At 36.6% G+C, this 20,585-nt stretch overlaps 1 protein-coding gene across 5 annotated transcripts in view; it reads right to left on the bottom strand.

The window, feature by feature from the left end:
• The window catches only part of LOC136842543 (Krueppel-like factor 6), a 588,925-nt gene that overhangs the window by 269,048 nt on the left and 299,292 nt on the right, over positions 1-20,585 (bottom strand). For 2 of the 5 annotated variants that reach the window (XM_067109977.1, XM_067109981.1), the window contains exon 1: positions 1,829-1,891. The exons of 1 other annotated variant lie outside the window; for it this stretch is intronic. The gene's annotated coding sequence lies outside the window, so the exon portion shown is untranslated. Of the gene's footprint in view, positions 1-1,805; positions 1,893-20,585 lie in introns of those variants that run through there. 2 more of the 5 variants (XM_067109979.1, XM_067109980.1) reach the window with 2 other exon arrangements.

Here is a 20,585-nt window from a genome sequence, read left to right as displayed (position 1 = left end):
TGCATGCAAAAACCGTTCAGTTTTACAGAGCCCTTCTTTTTCTATCTAGGTTTATTTCTCAGATACCGACGTCAATCAAACAGGATTGTCGTTCCCAACTGCACCTGTTCCTATTATCCCCCTTAGCAGTATCTCAGCCACACCACACTTTTATCTATGACCTTTTTTTTTCACCATAATTTACAGCATCTCTCTCTCTCTCTCTCTCTCTCTCCCCGTTGTGTTCTTCTCAATCACCCTTATTCACTCCGTTTTATTCTCACCTTTCTATTCCGCTCTTCTTCATTCTTTGATTCTCACTTTTCTATTTCGCTTTCCAAGCCTCGCTATAATTTCTAATTAGCTTTCTTAATTCTAATTTCTGACCTTCTATCTATTTCCCTCACCCATTTCTCTCTCTCTCTCTCTCTCTCTCTCTCTCTCTCTCTCTCTCTCTCTCTCTCTCTCTCTCTCTCCCCATTCTATGGTTTCATTCCCCACTGTTGTTCAGCTATATGGTTTACTGAACATGGAAAAAGCAATCCAATGCTCCGATAAGTCCCTATACCACGAAAAAATTCTGTGAGCCTTTACAATTGGTAACATTATATCTAGCCGTATCAGCTCACCCAAAACATTTTCCATTTATCTTCTTCATCTTCTGCACTTGTCTGAGCCATCACGGTCACAAATATCACCACTTTTTTTTTTTTGACATTCCTTACATGAAAGTTCAATTTTCTCCTCATCGAGAGAATTCCTTATCGCTCCAGGATTTATCATTAGGGGTTATTTAATAAATGGTTAAATTCCTCAGTGTTTTTCTAGGAGTATGTGGGAACAACTTCTACTTGACAGCTGACTGATTTCTTTTTTGTCATCTTTATCCATTCGTAGTTAATCGTAGGGATGTTTACATAAATTTACAGCCTACTGAAAAACAAAATATCCTTCATTCCTTCATCAACATACGGACTGGCTAGAATGCATGCGCATGCGGTTCGCCTACACGAATAAATAAGTATACCTGTACAACCAAATATGTATTCACTTTATGAGACTAATGAACAACATACCAAAATTTTAATGAGAGCTATCATAAAAGGGGCACTGAATTGCAGCAAAGATTCTTATTATTAGGCAACTCATTTCGAAAGTAATTTAACAGATTAAAAGGAAGCGACATCTCTGTAACCTATAAGTTTCAGAGTGAAGAAGTAACGCAATCATGCCGGGAAAAAACTACTTAAAAAAAAAAAAAAAAAAAAAAACTCGACGAAGAGGAACAAACCAAACCAGGCCGAACAGCTGGAGTCACAAAAAGAGGCGGAAACAATTGTTCGTAGTAAAATGCAGTGCCACCTGTAGTAATAAACGTAGTACCAACAGTAGTAAAATGGCGTGCCAAACATTTCATCGGATGATGAACGACCCTAAACACAGCGGAGCAGCTGCAGCATGACCTGTGATTACTTGCCACGCAATACCCAGTTTCGTTTTAAAAGACCTCCCCCATTCGTGGCGGCATCCTCGACAGCTGTTTTTCATTTGCAAGATGCAACATCCAACTTCACTCTCGTGCTGTGGGAAATATGGAAGAATATCTTTTCACTCTAGGCCAGTGATATCTCATACATGTACACAACAAATTTTAATGGAGGTGCTGTCACGAGTAAATTGAAAAACTCAGACACACAAGTGGTATATTACTATACACACACGAACATCTAGACACCCAAGGATAAGCAGTGTATGTATATATACACATATCTCCACGCATACACAGCAAGATAAGAAAGTCCCAAGCGACTGCTTTTACAAATCACCTAATCCGAGGCTAAGCACGCACCTTGGGCAGCACAACACTCAGAGCAGTCGTTCGTATCACTTCACCAATCAACAACTACTTGTATAACTGGACACAAAAGAACGAGACGCGTCAAGCTCTCAGCCAGATTTAATCCATAACGAGTTCTCTCGGCAACAGAACACCGGGTTACAATCAACAAGTTACAATTACCCATCCATCTGTTGCTGCTGTTACAAAGTTCTTAGGAGAATCCCTCCTTCCGATGCAAGCACATAAGAAGAGACAAATTTTTCACCATCATTCGACTTTTATCTTTTTTATTATCATTCAATCATGAGGATGATCGGCGACAATCGGCCTGACCTTCAATAAACAGTGACGTCACTGTCGTCCAATTTGCCCCCTTCTTACAAAAAAAAATATGAGAACGGAAAATTGCATAAAAATCTTCAAAGAAACACAGGAATGCGCGTCTCCTGACAACGTATACACCATAAGAATCAAGTTCTTTTAAATAAGGGCCATTAATTAACATTTAATTCGGTAATTTCAACATATCAGCTGCTGCACTGAATCATAACAGTAATTACAGCGACACCTGTACAACATAGGTGCTATCACCACTGCAACACTTCTGGTGACAATATAACATTTTCTAATATGTATACAAATTCAGAGAGCAAATTGAACAAGGCCTATCGCGTTTGTGCATAGGAGATGAAGCATTGTAATGGTGTGATTTTTTCCCCTCAAGGTTTTCTTCTTTCTTTTTGGAAAAGAAATCTACGAGTAGGAGGGGGTATGGGGATGAAAAAGTGGGCGGGGGGGAGAGGGGGTGTTAGGGAGAAGTTGAAGGTATAAAGATGATGTTGAAGAAGAAAATCTTATGCCAGCGATGGCAGCAACGGCGTCATTCCTCCCTATTAGAGGAGATCCTTCCTCCTTAAAACCTCCGCCTGGGCTTGTCACTCTCCATCAGGGCCTTCCAAAGTCCCACACTCGAGGGGATCCACGTCTCAGGATATCTCCTCTCCCCGATAGCAACACATCATTTCCACATGAAGGGAGGTAAGCCCCTTTTCTGCCTCTTCTTCCTCGTCCTACTGCTTCCTCCTCCTCCTCCTCCTCATCCTCATCCTCAACTCCTCTTTCCGTCCGCCACAAGAAGCTGGAGGAGGAGGAAGAGGAGGAGTAAGGGGAGAAGGACGGAGAGAAAGAAGATGAAACGGAACGAAAAGAAAGGGGAAGGTGATAAGCCCTCCTCTTCTTCCTCTTACCACTACTACTCGTTTCGTCTTGCTCCAGATGCTGAAGGGGCCGGAGAAGGAAAAGGAGGTGAAAGAGAGAGAAAAGGAAGAGAAAATGGAACAAACTACAACAGGAATGAAATAAGCCATTTTTCACCATGTCATCCTTCTTCCTCTTGCATAAGAAAAAGTGGAACAGAGACGATGAAACGGAAAAGAGGAAAGGCCGGGCAAAGGAAAAAAGTAGAAAAAATCAAGAAGCGTAGACTTAATTATTTTGTCTTTCAAACTTATCAAGCTTTTCGTTTATAGCTCCTTGGCCAAGAAAATGTATACTGGACAAAATTTAAAAAAAAATCATAAATGAAAACATGGCGAGGCAAAAGGAAAAAGTCTTCTTTACCCTTCATTCATCGCCAAGAAATAGTTTCCTTATTTTTCTAAAACTGGAGAGAGAGAGAGAGAGAGAGAGAGAGATGCGCCATCTGTTTTCTTTTTTGAGGGGAGTTTGTGGAGATTTTTCCAATCTGGTGGCTGGCCACCATCCACTCTCCCCCAGCCGATTCAATTCGATCCCTATTATTGGCATGCCTCAATGACTGTAAAAGGCCTCCCCGGGCCCCTAACGTTCCTTAGATCTCAAGCTTTCTCTCTTTCCTAATTCAAATTTACTTGATAGGAAATCAATTCAACGTCCCTACTGAACCTTCCACACTTAGACAAAATTGACGTCAACTATTAAGAAAGTGGAAGCTGGAACCACAACATGGAATAGCACACGGTGAATGATACTAACACAATATTTATCCTAAATTAAGTGTAATTTCAGTTAATTAAACATATATAGAATATAAAAAGAATTTCTTGACAGGGAAAACATAGAGGACGGCAAAACCTTAAAAAAAAAACTTCAAACCTAAGCCTGATTAGAAGAACTCTCATTAACTAATGTGAACTATCTTCTAGCTAACGCCCTCGTAATGAAAGCTGTCATTTTATACATTATGCCAAGGTCCAAAGAAAAGGTATGGTGTAAAAAAAAAAATATATATAAGCACATTAAATCTTGAAAATGGAAACTACCTAAGCCCCTCCTTCCTCGCCTTACAATACCTTCCCACTTATGCACTTGCAATACGCAAGAAAAATGCAAGAAAAGTTGAAATAAATAATTCTTGGAAGAAGGGGGTAAAAAGTGGGGAGGCGAAGTCTAGACAGGGCGTCATTTGTATTCCGTACCATTCAGGGATTCCGTTTTCATTACTTCGCCCAGCCCACCTATAATCTTTAATTTACTTCAAGAAATCCTCCTTTTTTCAGGGGCTTACCTCAATTTTTTTCTTTACCCCAGTAAAAAAAAATTAGGCAGCCTCACCTTCAAGACACTAATGAGAATGTATGTGTGTTTGTGTATAGGGGGAAGCTCAATACTTTGTAGGGAGAATTATATGTAAACTAACAAATATACATAGTCGAAACACCATTTACATCACAAAAAGTACTGTAATGAAAATACAAATCTAGTAAACCGATAATTCAGAAACAGACTTATATATGTTGGAACCCATTACTAATTTATAAGATAAAAAATCGGAATTGAAATACTCGCTATAATATTCTATCTGAAATCAGAACACAACAATTTCAGTGAAGATTTAATGGTTCTTCGATGGGTGAAGAAATAAAAAGAAAAATTGAAAATAGGAACAAATAAGAGTCCACTGGCCAGCCAAATCAAATGGAAAAATTCTGTGACATACAGTGAGTTCACAGTAACTTCTAAATTAAATTTGGTAATCATGAAACTTCTAAATATGTAGGAAAATTTTAACAAACCCTAACAAAAAAAAAAAAAGGAGGGGGGGTACTGCAACGGGAAACTGATTCAGAAATGACCAGAGAATGGCTGCACAATCGAACACCAAAACTACTGACCTACATATCAAAAGTAATACAACTTGCATCTCTTGTGACTGCCTCCTAAATATCATTTGTCAACATTATCTTCATGATCAGTTCTAAAACATGGTTTCATATAGATATCACCATTGGTTATAAATACTTTCATATTCCCTGATGGATGATAACATCCATCACAATAAATTTAGGTGTATAATGCATACATACAAAGAAATATTAAGCCACAAATATCGTTTAATATCCAATATACTTGTAATCATTATTCCTATACACATTTTATATATATATATATATATATATATATATATATATATATATATATATATATATATATATATATATATATATATACTGAAAAAGGGGTCACGCCTTTACTTTTACACATTCATTAACCTTAGTCTAACCTAAAATCTTTGTTCCAGTTTATTTTGCTGGTCTTAATATTTCGGTTTTCGTTCTACCTCCTTCCACCCTGAACCCCTTCCCCATCCCAAAACACCCACCTCCCAAACCCCGAGTCCGCAGCACGTGGAAAGGACGAGAGGAGAAATGACTGGGTCAGTAGCTACGCGACATAAATATTTGGAGAAATGCTAAGACGCTCCGAGAGGCGATTCTGTCATCCGCCATTAAGGTATTCGTTCACGGCCACCGGAAGGGGCCCCGAAGCCTAATCCGAAAATCCTTCATCTGCATTCTAGATTTCATAAAAGATTTCTCGTCCCCCACTCACACATGAGAGAGAGAGAGAGAGAGAGAGAGAGAGAGAATGAAAAATGGATAATAAAGATGAGAAAAATGGGGAGAAGGAGGTACTCCTTGCCACAGCTGAGGTCTACATTTCCCTATTGACCTTATTAAATCACAACGTATCTCATTATGAAAATATGTCGAAATCAGGGGGTCATTTCCAATAAACAGTATTTGCATACTTAGATTGACAGTTTCAGTGTGATTACTTTGTAAGATTATTCTACAAAACAACTTTTGAATGTAGCAATGGTGAGCTCAATGAAACGTTGCTCATCGTCTTCTCAAGTTTTAAAAAGCCCAGAAAAATCTTAATGGCCGCAATGAACACAAGTATGAAAGCATCACATCAAGATCATAGAAGCAATGCCCCGAGGAAAGGAAGGACTACCAGAAAGGAGCGCGAATAAAAGGGGTATAAAAAGACATGCACGACAAAAGGTCCAACACACAGAAAAGACAAATCATTAGTCAAATTCGACGTGTATTCTGCTATATAATTTAATATTCTGCTGTATAATTTAAATATACACCATCTGAAAGATAAATAGGAGCCTTATCCACACAACTGGTGAATATTTCCACACATAACCTACAAAAAAGTTAAAATTTTCCCCGTAAACGAGAATTTGCCCAAAAACCAATGGATAAAACTACTTGGCCAAAGAACGCTGGGGAAGGGAACGCATTAATTTCAGTTAAGGCCAAATTATACGAGCACGAGTTCGGGCTGGCAGACAGCCAACTTAACCCAACAACAATAACAACGCCAAGCTTATAACAGTAACAAAAAACAAGAGCAACACCGTGGATAGCCAAGAAGCCCAGGAAAGACCATGGACGCCAAGCTAAAAAAAAAAGTAAGAATTGCGCCGAAGTTTCTTCGGCACAATCGAGTTTTCTTTACAGCGTATAATGCTGTATGAGCCGGGGCTCATTAAACTTTCAGCTATGGCCCGGTGGTGACCTGTCATAGCGTTGCCAGACCAGCGATTATGGCTAACTTTAACCTCAAATAAAACAAAAACTACTGAGGCTAGAGGGCTGCAATTTGGTATGTTTGATGATTGGAGGGTGGATGATCAACATAGCAATTTGCAGCCCTCTAGCCTTGGTAGTTTTTAAGATCTGAGGGCGGACAGGAAAAGTGCGGACGGACAGACAAAGCCATCTCAATAGTTTTCTTTTACAGAAAACTAAAACGGGTAAGAAGGGACTGATGCGTAAGTGGTTGATATCCGTTCAGAATTTGGTAAAACTGAATGAGGATTTCGTACGAAAAAACTATATTTCGAGGAGGCAAACTTCATCAGCGCCTGCTATGTGACACAACAGAATATCTTTGTCGTTGAGCGGAAAAATAGCTAAGAAGGGACGATGATAAAAAGGAGCGGAGAAGGAGGAAGAAAGATAAAAACCCTGAGATTCTAGAGACGCGTCGGAAAATTAAGCCACAATAAACAACCGGACTTTTACCATTTTCTATGGAAACGACAAAACAAGAGAAACATCGTCAAATGACACAATTTTCGAGACAAAGACGACGGCCTTGAGTGAGAAAAGAAAAAGCTTACGAGCAGGAGAGAGAGAGAGAGAGAGAGAGAGAGAGAGAGAGAGAGAGAGAGAGAGAGAGAGAGAGAGAGACTAACAAACTTTTACGAGTTACGATAAGGAAGAAAGGCGTAAGTGAAAACAAAAATGAAAGCCGACACACTCAACAACAATAATCTGAATCGCACAACAACTTGGGATGGCAGCGCTCGGACAATAGAAAACGAGGTACAGTCGGAGGAAATGATACCGAGGAAATTGGGTTCTCTCAGTTGTGGAGTTCCTTGTGCGCTCACAACCTTCTTCTACTTTTATTTTCTTCTTATTTTATGGGGGGGCTGAGATGGCGTTTTGATTCTTTCTGCTTCTGTATAAAGTTCACTGGACCGCTTGGTGGCTTTGACTGTCAAGATTTTTGCGGCAGACTTCTTCAGTCATGTCTATGAAAGAATGTATATTGGATCCTGTTTTATAAGATACTGAAGGAAATTTATGGATATTTTAACTTGCTGGCTATACAGAACTAATAAGTTACTCGAAAAATACATTACCATCTGGCCACCATGACGGTTACTTCCACGAAATAAAAAAAAATTAAAAACTATCGTAATGTGAAACTAACAAAATACACGCTCTAAAACACGGCTTCACATTGCTCATTAATTACTTGCACATGTTACGTCCCCAGAGTCTGTCAGACAGTGACAGACAGACAAAATCAAACTGAAAAGATGGCAAGAGTAAAAAAAAAAAAAATAAAAAATAAACAGAACTTATGAAAAAATTCTCAATTGGATAATGAAAGCAAACGTTCTAAACCAATACCTCTTTTATTCGCCAGTAAGTCCACCTTCATATTAAGACCCATCTCTCCAGCATCCGCCAGCAAAAGAAAAACACACGTACCTGGAACACAAAATTTCCATTAACTAAGAGAAAAACTGACCCTACAGTATGTATGTATGTATGCATGTATTTATGCATATAATATATATATATATAATATATATATAATGTACATATAATGTACATATATGTATGTATATATATATATATATATATATATATATATATATATATATATATATATATTACTTTTTTCCGCAAATATATAATCACACATAAAAACTCAAATAATAAATTAAATATATCACCAAATTCATTTAAACACAAATATCTGTCTTCTGGGTTCTTACTCCTGTACAAAACGTCATTACAAAGCTGTTATTGATATTAAACAATTTGTATATTCCCACTCTTCAAATTTCAAATATAGTACTATAGATTTCCACTCGGTTTAAACCTGTAAGTTGAACTGATTAGCAACTTTTCCTCTACTTGTACTGGACATATAACTTCCCATGCTATAACACGGGTTGTAATTACCGTAGAGTTTACTGCCAGTTGACTAAGATGGGTGATGATTTTTTTACCACAGGCGATGCGATTCCAGATAGGTTTTGAATGCTTTACACAGCTAATTAATATTAATGCTTCCTAATACGGCTGTCTGATATCAATATATCCTTATCTCATTATAGGATAGATATTCTCAATATACGCTCTAATGAATTCTTAAACTAAATAATAACACCCTCATGCGTTCAGTACAAAAACAAAATTGAAATCGTATCATGATAGCCTGGTATGTCAACAGCTGCCTCCTAACTAATGAGAGAGAGAGAGAGAGAGAGAGAGAGAGAGAGAGAGAGAGAGAGAGAGAGAGAGAGAGAGAGATGACCAAATTTCTCTCAAAGATTAATCAGGAGGAAATTCCATTAGGCAGAAGGGAGCAGCACCAAGAATTTCTCACAAAGCCGGCTACATTTAGATGAGCTAATCAGCATCAGCATCATCAACGGGCCGGCCCCCAGTAAACCCCCCCCCCCCTTTCGGCGCCCCAGCCTCCTTAACATAAGGTAGGCATCGTCACATGTGTCCGCTGACTTTGAAAACATAACGTAAAGTGACGAAAATGAGTTCATTCGATTTTCGTTCAAGATCATATATACCTATGCATTACGTAGAAAAAAATAGGGTGCTTTGTTTTTTTTTCCCCAGTCGAGAACAACTTGTCTTGTGTATGACTTTTTTTAATTGCGTAGGTGCAGCTGTCAATTTGCAGTATGAGTAAAACACATACTGCATGTCACTCTTAACAAGATAATATCAGGAAGTGGTAGTGTGGATGTGACAGAAGAAATACCAAATACATATCATACATTACATAACAGTAGTTAAAAAACAATAAATAAAAATCACCCTTCCTTCTACTGATTCAACCAAAAATAAGAGGAAAAGTAAAAGTATAAAAAACGGGGAATTACCTGAGAGAGAGAGAGAGAGAGAGAGAGAGAGAGAGAGAGAGAGAGAGAGAGAGAGAAGACACGTCATTAGCGAGGTCGAAAGACCTAGGATGTGTAGTAGGCCTGTGGCGGGGTCTCGCTTCTTATAATTGCATTTTCGTTAATTGGATTTCCCCTCCCACACCCTCTTGCCCCCAATGCCTAATTATTTCACTAAGGCTGAACAAACCGCGCTAATGAATTACGTTAACACATAAATAATCACCATAAATAGAAACGCCACCGTTATAATTATTTATGAATCTCTCTCTCCCTCCCACTCTCTCTCATCATAAGGTTAAAAACATACTCTTATCTACGAACAACTTGCGATACTGTAAATGATTCTATACCTTCAGCGTGAAATTATATATATATATATATATATATATATATATATATATATATATATATATATATATATATAATTGTTATTATAACATATATTGTATATTATAATATATATATATATATATATATATATATATATATATATATATATATATAATCCGTACAGATTTGCTTCAGACTCACCTCCCCCATCACAGAAAAGAGGAAAATCCATATATATATATATATATATATATATATATATATATATATATATATATATATATATATATATATATATATATATATCCCCTAAAACCTCTGTGCATAAATATAACCAGGCAACAATATTATTGGATGAATGTCCGATATGAATAAAATAAAAACTTTTCATACACTACAATGAAAAATGTAAAATTTGAAAATCACAGGAAATAATGGAAAACTACGGTAAGCAGTTAACCATTATTCAAAACGTGTCTTGTATGAAACTATCCCCGTGCACCAAGAAAGCAAGAGATCGAATCACGTCTTTTCCTGTTCTTAATATTCAGACATACTTGACCCCTCTATGACAAATTTATGCCGAAGGAACGACCCTTCTAATGACATGAAGCACTGCAAAGGTTTCTCAATTATACACACACACATATATAACACAAATGTGTGTGTGGACTGATAGACAAATAGATGGACTGACGTATAATAAGGGAAAATCACCAGAACACAGAATCAACGGTATAAAATGTGCATATGCGCACAGGTTAACAGTGCAGTTTCTGATCATATTAGCGGTAATAATCACGCTATTAATCGAGCATGGGCACAAAAACTGGTCTATTCTAATTAAAAGTCAAAGAAATATAACAAATGGCAACAAAACAATAAGCTTGTTATTTACTATTAAGAAATAACCCAGGTTGAATGTCAGATGAATAGCATAGTAACTCCAGCAAATAGGTTCCAACAACTCTCTGAATGCCAACTGCCGTGTTCGTAAGAAGTGAGCTTTCACCATAGCATATATAGCCTATAATGTTTCGCCAACTTTGCGCATATTCTCTAGAAAATGTCTCACTGGACAATATTAGTCAGGATCAGATCTTCTTTGCTGTTCATCCTAGTGGTAAGTTGCATTAAACTTCTCGTGTATTTTACATACATACATACATACATACATACATACATACATACATACATATATACATACATATATATATATATATATATATATATATATATATATATATATATATATATATATATATATATATACATACACATATATGTGTATAAAAAAAATATATATATATATATATATATATATATATATATATATATATATATATATATAGCCTCAATGGCTCAGGTTGGTAGAAGCAGCAACCTCAGACTTCATAGAAGTCTATGGCGAGGGTTCAATCTCCGCAGCCGACCAGTCAGAGAAGGCGGACACTTTGCTATCCATGTAGATACCCGGGATTACGTCTGTAATCAACGGATAGGTTTGCTGAAAGCAAATGGGTATTACAGACTAATACACACATAAACAAAGCCACTCCAACATCTTCTAAAAACATAACAGACACCTCACACGTCTCGAACTGGCGACCTACCCGCCCAGTTCTCCTCACTGCTGGGAGAAAGGGAGCTGGGGATTTGGTAACATGTACACATTCGCTACCAGGGCAGCCGATCGAGGCTACGGCCTACCACACCGCCAAATCAAAGTCCTTCAAAAGAAGGCATCGTGCTTACCCCATATAAAAATGGGAAAAAAGCACGTTAAAAACGAAGATAAATATATATATATATATATATATATATATATATATATATATATATATATATATATATATATATATATATATATATATATATATATATATATATATATATATATACCTACATGCATACACAAATATATATATACATACATACTCTTCTGATATTTTGAAGAATCCAAGTGTGAGAGAATGATGATGAATTCAAATACGAAAGAATGACCTTTACAGTGGCTTTGGAATATGATGACATTATATGATAAAAGCATCGAAAAGTGATGCGCTGGATGGTAGCTACTGAGGCCCAGTAGCTTGTTTCATAGGCATCACACCCCTTAGGCCGCATCTCGCTGAAGAAGTCAGCATAAGCGACGGCTGCTTAATAAACCATTCACAGACATTATTGGAAAACACTCACGCTGACAGGTGGAGAATTAGCCAATGGTAACTCGTGAAGGAAACCCCCAAAGCGTGATATTACCGTGATAAACCAATCAAGAGGTGGCATTCAAACCGGATAGGGGAAGTTAATGAGAAGGGAAGGTGGAGGGAATGGAGGAGGTCATAGCTGCGGAGGGAAGGTGAAGTATTCATGGGTGACCTGCGCTGTTATGGAATCCGGTGACCCAAGATGAGCTGCAGTTTGGAAATTCTTAGAGGAGATGATTTGGGTATGTTAGCGCTCTCTCTCTCTCTCTCTCTCTCTCTCTCTCTCTCTCTCTCTCTCTCTCTCTCTCTCTCTCTCTCTCCTCCCCGTGTATGTTTACAATGATTACTTTAGTCAACTCTATGTTTTCCTCATTTACTTAACTTTGCAACGCTAAATTCTATTGAAATTTTGCATTCATGCCCCCCCCCCACACACACACACATATATATATGTATATACATATTTATATATATGCATACATGTATATATTTGCATATATATGTGTGTATATATATACATTATATATATACACATATATATAATGTATATATATATTTTATGATATATATATATATATATATATATATATATATATATATATATATATATATGTATATATATATATATATATATATATATATATATATATATATATATATATATATATATATATATATATATATCATAAAATACTGAGCAGCCAAGCGTGTCACATATTATGGAATTCACTATACCTTGGGAATAACTGACATCCTAAAGGAATTATATCTGACAAATGGACCCAACCGGGCAGGAATTGAACCTGAACCTCTGGTTTCGATATCGAGAGTGTACTGTATATATATATACATACATACATACATACATACATACATACATACATATATATATATATATATATATATATATATATATATATATGTGTGTGTGTGTGTGTGTGTGTGTGTGTGTGTGTGTGTGTGTGTGTGCGCGCGCGTGTGCGTGTGTGTGTATGCATATAACTGCAAATGGTTTAAATATTTTACTATCTATTTATTACTTCCGTATCATAGGTGACCGGACATAACTGCATCTATGTCCACATAATTTGGGCTTTCCCCGGAGGCATTTTTGTAGCATCTCAAAAGCCCACTCTGCTTAATTATCTGCATATTTTCTCATTCATTCCATTTGTGTGTGTGTGTGTGTGTGTGTGTGTGTGTGTGTGTGTGTGTGAGTGTGAGAGAGAGAGAGAGAGAGAGAGAGAGAGAGAGAGAGAGAGAGAGAGAGAGAGAGAGAGAGAGAGAGAGACTCGGATCCTATTTGATAATGTCCCTGGTCAGCACCGAACCGAAATTCAATTAGCAAGACTCTAAGTCACTATAAAGAGAAACATCACAAAATACACACAAATAAAAAATACACTATAGAATGAATGAGCGATTGTTCAAATAATAATGAAAAACGAATGAATAACGGTTAATCAATAGGAGTTTCACAACTTAAATAAAGAGTCCTTTCACTCTGGACGAACGTGAAACAAATTTCACCGTCGAATTAAATTGCGTTTCAATTGTTTTTCTCAACGCACCGAGAAAATCCGGCTTCCTCTTTTTCTCTGTTATTGCATTTTTCCCCCATTTTGTCAATATGCCTCTGTACGGTACGAGCCAATCTTTTATATCAGTAGATGAAACTGAAACAATGTTAAAAGAAAAAATAAAAACATGAAAAGACAGGGACACCACTCCGAATTTCACCCATTTCTTTGATGGCCTACAGGGCACCCCACTCTTCCTTACCACCCCCCACCAACTCTCGTCCTCCTTGTTAAACGCGCTTGGCAGTCGCGAGTTTGTTGTTTTGTCGCATAGCTTGAACCTGTTATATAATAATGTGAATAAATATGGATGGGTGAACGAAAGTAGTTTCGGTGGGTAGCAACATATACACTACAGTCGAAATTTTCGGCTGTGGCGGTACACAGACGATTCAGCAATTTAGGAGGCAGTGATCATTGTCTTTTCTTTACTCATAAGCAGTTTAATGTACAATATATATATATATATATATATATATATATATATATATATATATATATATATATATATATATATATATATATATATATGTGTATACAGTATATACATATATATATGTATATACACAAAAAAATTATATGTATTTATATATTCACAACAATAAGCCAAAGTACAGTTTAATATCCAATTCGTCTATATATGTGTATATATCAATAAATATATTAATAAATATATATATATATAATACATATGTGTGTGTGTTAACAGATAAGCAAACCCGAACTTATAAAACATCTAAATATAAAAATCCATAAAAATTCCAGGACATTCATGTACAACTTCTTATTTTATAGAAATTTTTCTAAAACCTCTTGCACGCCATTTATCTCTCTCTCCTTTCCCGAACTTTACAATCTTTTCACCAACCTTTTATCTTTCATTCTTACCACACGATCAAAACATTTTGATCCATCTTATCACTTACGCTACCTTTTACACAATCCTGCCTATCTCACATATCTCATCCTTTCAATTCTTCTGATAGCACATATAGTCATATACTGTGTTAACAGTTCATCTCTACAGCTTTCCCTTTTCTCATTCACTCGCATTTAACCAATGGTGTCTGAAGATAAAACTTTCACGAAAATCCCTCTGTTATAGAATGGTTTATATTACTGAGGGCTTTTGGTTCTCCACGACTTGCACATTCAGAACGAAGGTTACTGCCCATTCCCTGTCAATTTTATTTTCATAACCTACTTTAATAATCCTACAACATTTTTATCATGATAATTAACCTAGGTAAAGATGAAAAATAAGCTATTGGTGTAATGTGAATGAAATAATAACTGCAAAAAAAAACAATTCCATAATTGATATTTTCTATATTAGTTTATAAAAAAACCACATTCTTACAATCTATTCATGCATGAACTAATACAAATGTATATGTGTGTATAAACTAATATTAAAGTGACTGTTAATACAAATCTGCGTTACTTACAGCACAAAAAGCAGTAGTACAGCGGGCATGAAATCGAATATATAATGTGCCATAAGGTTTAGTATAAGATCTAGGTCACATATTGCTTACTCGATGCCGAGCTCGTTCCAGAAATGGCCTTTTTTTTCACAAGAAATAACCACAAACCAAGAAGAAAAGAGCAAAAAGAGGTGAAAAGACCAGTAAACTAAAAAAAGGCGATGAAAAATAAACAACGAATATACAACCATAGCAACAAAATTACGTTTTTCATGCGATAACCTATAAAAAAAACTTCGAGCATAATAAACAGCTAGAAATCGCTTCCATAAAGCAAGGGAATCTCCTCCAGCGGAGAATACAGCGCATTACGACTGCCTTGCGCAATCAGTGTCCATACACTGGAGCTATACAATTCCGGGAGAAATTCTCAAGCCGTATTCCTAAGCCTAATTGGTTATGCTTCATCAGAGCCATTTCAGAAATATGCAAAATGGTATCGTAAAAACCCCGGCCACTCCACTGCCGTCCGTTCCCTAATCGCTGGAACGGCCTACTGGAAACTGCCAAGGGGCGCTGGAAACAGCCGTCAACAATAAAAAACTGCCCACTCTTAGTTATTTTACGACACATATCTTACGAAGTATCTATGTGTATAATAGCCCATAAAAAGTTAATCAAATGAAATACTGACAATAACACCAACAAAGGAGAAGCCCCAAGACTTAACGGCCCATGCCTTGGGAAAGGGGTTCTGACGGCGAGAGAGAGAGAGAGAGAGAGAGAGAGAGAGAGAGAGAGAGAGAGAGAGAGAGAGAGAGAGAGCAAGGATTCAAATTAGAATAAATTTTGCTAAATATCAGAACTGTGAAAGAAGGCATCAAGTGCCTCTTGCACGGGTGAATAGGTCATGTGAATAGCTGATGACTTCGATACGAAGCAAAAAGTCTAGACCGGAGAAAATGGTTTCACCGAAGGTCAAAAGAAAAAGGTCACCAATACTGCTCAAGAAAGCGACTTTCCCTAAACCTACATGCATCATCAAGGGATATCTCTTCTAACTAAACGGGAACGAAATGGGGAAGGTTGACGCACGTCCTTATATCTTGGAAAAATAAATAAATTTAATCTACAAGCTCTTTCAAAACCAAACTAGACCGTGCCAAGGCTATCATCACAGGAAACTGCTAAAAAATAACCGTGAACGAAACAAAAGAAAAAGAAAGTAACCGCAATCCGTTCTTATTAGAAACTTAGCCCAACCAATTTTTCAAGTTCTTCAAAATTTCGTGCCGTTACTATTACCGAATCATTTTGTGACTCTTCAATTGTGTTCAAGTACTTAATACAGGACCGATTTTCTTTGCTACATTTCCGCATATCCCACATCAACACATAACATAGCTTTACGAAGAATAACGGAAATTAAAAGAGCTACATTTACAACAGAATGCTATACCATTCCTCATCATAAAAATACATAATTCTACGCAGATCTAAATTTTTACTGCGATAAAAAAAATGTCATAATTTTCAAGTAACATTCTCTGGGATTTTTTTTCCTTACACAGGTAGATTTTTTCACATTAAGAGTTTTCACCTCGACTGTAAAAAATTAAAATGAATATAACACTGGTCTTTTTTTTTTTTTTCAAAATAACAACAATTCTAATAACAATAAGAAACACGGAAAAAAGATATACTGAATTGCTTTCCCTTGAATGATAAATTCTCAGAAATGTATTTCTGGTGTCCCCGATACCACTGTTAATCTAGTCATTTAAATTTACAATTACATGCTTTGAGACGACCACAAGAATATTATTAAATTCTAAGACAAATACACATACACATGAAATTAATCCTCCCTAAAGGGGAGATTTCTACGTTAAATTGTAAGAACTATAAGAAAAAAGATTTAAATGCATAAGGGTAGGAAATAATGCATCTCAATATTATCGACAATTTTCCAAAAAACTGAAAAGTAAATATAGGCAACAGAACAGCTCCCGTAACGTATTGACATTATATATATAGATATATAATAAGGTATTTATATAATATATATTACATAATACATATAAAACAAGACCTGACAAAATTTCTTGGAGAAATATCACTTAAAACTGTGACTATTCGCTATTGTCCATAAAATTTTTGTAGACTTCTGAAACTGCCAAGTCCTTTATATGGTCTACTAAAAAGAAATGAAAGGCCATTAAGAACAGATTTTATTAAACGTCGCAACAACTCTACTTCTGACACTGAAGGGACATTTGTTTGTTGGTTTTTGGTCTTTTCATGAAAGCAAATTAAATATGAACATTTACATACAGAAATGGAGAGAGAGAGAGAGAGAGAGAGAGAGAGAGAGAGAGAGAGAGAGAGAGAGAGAGAGAGAGAGAGAGAATCCCCTAGAGAGAAATAAGAAACGGGAGAATCATTCTAAAGTGAAATTCAAGAGACGGGGAGGAGGAGGAGGAGGAGGAGGAGGAGGAGGAGGAGGAGGAGGAGGAGGAGGAGGAGGAGGAGGAGGAGGAGGAGGAGGACACACACTAAGATACCGCCCGCATCTCCCCAACAAACCGACCGGGATTTCCACTTCGGAGAAAACCACCTTTTGGGGGGAGGTTAGGAACCACGGGTCCTTCCAACAGGAATCTGAGTGGCACACGTACACATATACCCACATACATTTATCAGATTTCTGTATTTACACGCTTCCTAATTCACGGTTTTACCCGAGAAGGGATTGGCAATCGCAGGCCATATCAGTAAGTACACTGAAAAAGTTCTAAAAAAATATATATCTTTTTTTGTTTAAAAATATGGTGTCATCGACGTGCCTCCGATATAAGCTAATGTGGCCAAAGTTTTCTTATGTTTTCATGATACCGAATGATTAGATAACTGTCTTTATCTTATACCGGTGGTATGTCGACGACACCTTCCTTATTTTTAAACAAACAAAAAAGTGATACCATAAAATCTTTGACTATTTAAATACAAAACATGCCAATATTAAATTTACTATGAAAGAGGGATGTGATCATATCTTTAGGTAAATGAATGAGTTTGCTCTCTCTATCCTCTTCTACTAAACTTCAATTTTCCCTTCATCTGCCATTGCTTCTAAACTGTTGTCACGCACACTCACTTCGCTGGCTATTCTGTTCAGTATATAATAAAAAATCTGCAAAGCAATCGTCAATATAGCCATGAGAAGATCGGTGGGATGTTCGACGAATCGCTCATTAGGAGAAGACGGGATGAAAATACACAACAAAATACAAATGTAATTAAAATTCCAGTACAAAAAATTTAAAACAATTGGAAACCGAGACCAACTCACTAGATAAGGGACAAAGCTACGAAAAAATTACGCAAATTAGCAACGCTTCATAAAATTGTTGAAATGGAATAAAATGCCTATAAAACACATACTCAGGAATAAAATTTGCGTCGCTGTAATGTTTCACTAAATCATATAGCACCCCAGACGAAAATTCACGCACGAACAACATAATTTTTCAATTATACTCACAAAAACAGACATTTTTAAAACGAACACAAAAATTAAACTTTATGATAAAACTAACCATTAAAATTAAAAGCCACATATGAAATAAAATTTACCAAATGAATGAAAAGAAAAGCTACACACAAAACTCACATATACAAGCGAATAATGACAAGGGAAACATTGAAATTCAGTAAGAAGATACCTTGATTTGGAGTAATATCTACCTAACCAATATAGTCGAAAACATCTCATAGAAGACAAACAAACACACACACACACACACACACACACACACACTTACACACAAGCGAAGCTTCCTGCCCTGCGTCTGGTTGTATAGTGAACCCTATGAATTAAAGCAGATAGAACTACGGGTCTCTTTAAAGCGTGAGCCAGAACTAGTTGATGGCAAACCCTTCCTGGTTTATTTTTTTCTTCTTATTCTTTCCTCCTTTCCCTGCATCGCTTTACGGAAATATCACTCAGAGTTGATTAACTGCAACCCACCTAAAGAGCCTTTCATACGGTTTGATTCGGAGTTGATATTATAACAGAACTTGTTCTTTCACCTAACTTCAGATAATTTTGAACATTTCTTATCTAGTGTTACTTAACTTGCATACATAATGCATGCCATGTCTGTTCGTATATCTATTTTAGTTACCCAGACAAATGTACATCGACGCCAACGCATACATGCATATGAACAGCAGTCACCTTTTGCAGAAAAATACCAACCACAGGTGGTTAATATAAAAAAACATTAAACTACATAAATTTACTTTAGCTTTGGCTCTCAAATTTTTCCCGTTTCTGCATATCCTATTTCGCATACACTATCATTCTTTACTCATCACCTCTAACTGAAGAAAATATTTTTTTCTCATTTCTCAATGTTCCCCCGTTCTAAGCGACGACAAAATGCTGTCCGTTCCAATTACATTTTCAAAGAGAGTCCGGAAATCGATCGTGGGTGGGGAAGCAACAACTTGGATAAGTTTTCTGGAAAATCTAGGCAGTGATTGTGTTCCTGGTAATTAGTACTGTTGCGCGGTCTCTCTCTCTCACACACACACACACACACACACACACACACACACACACACACACACACATATATATATATATATATATATATATATATATATATATATATATATATATATATATATATATATATATATATATATATATATATTATATGTATATCTTATTTATGCTAAACAACGACGTAAGACAAACACTTGATTTTGGCTCTTTTCCCTCGCGGCAGTTTTGGGAAATTATGAAGCTTTCACCAGTAAACTTCTTTGGCGGGTTGCTAAATATAACCGAAAAATGTCTGTAATGGGCCAGAAAAGAATTATCGTACATCCCTGAACAGGTGAATAACACCAAACCAGCAACTTCTGCTTCAAAGGAATACTAGACGGCAGAGAAGAATTATGATTACGGAACATCTCTCTCACTCTAATAACAGTAAAAGCTCTTGAGCGCGTGTATTGGAGGTTGCTTAATATAAATGAAGTCATTAGACGTACTTCAGGACCTTTAGCTAAAGTAAAAACCTAAAGAAATTGCATCAAAATAAAGAACCTTTAATCCTCATGTTTTCTTAAAACATGGGCAGCTGGCTACCCCTTCGATACTACTATTAATTATTCCTCCGACAGAAGGCAACAACTCCACAGATGGCGCTTTTGCTTTCTCGCCGAGCTCCGTTCGCGGATTTCGCGGGGCGATCAAATAAACACTTTACACCAGGGCAAATTATCGTTACACTCTCGGTAACAGCCTCGTTCTCATTAAGACCGGAGGCCGGTGGAGGTGGGGGCGATTCACCGACGCCGTCGGTGAATCGGCAAGATATGCAAAACCACCAAATACTGAGTATACCCTAAAGGAGACAA

This window comes from Macrobrachium rosenbergii, chromosome 10 (assembly GCF_040412425.1).
Source record: "Macrobrachium rosenbergii isolate ZJJX-2024 chromosome 10, ASM4041242v1, whole genome shotgun sequence".
Taxonomy (NCBI): Eukaryota; Metazoa; Arthropoda; class Malacostraca; order Decapoda; family Palaemonidae; genus Macrobrachium; species Macrobrachium rosenbergii.
This window is presented reverse-complemented; position numbering and strand designations above follow the sequence as displayed.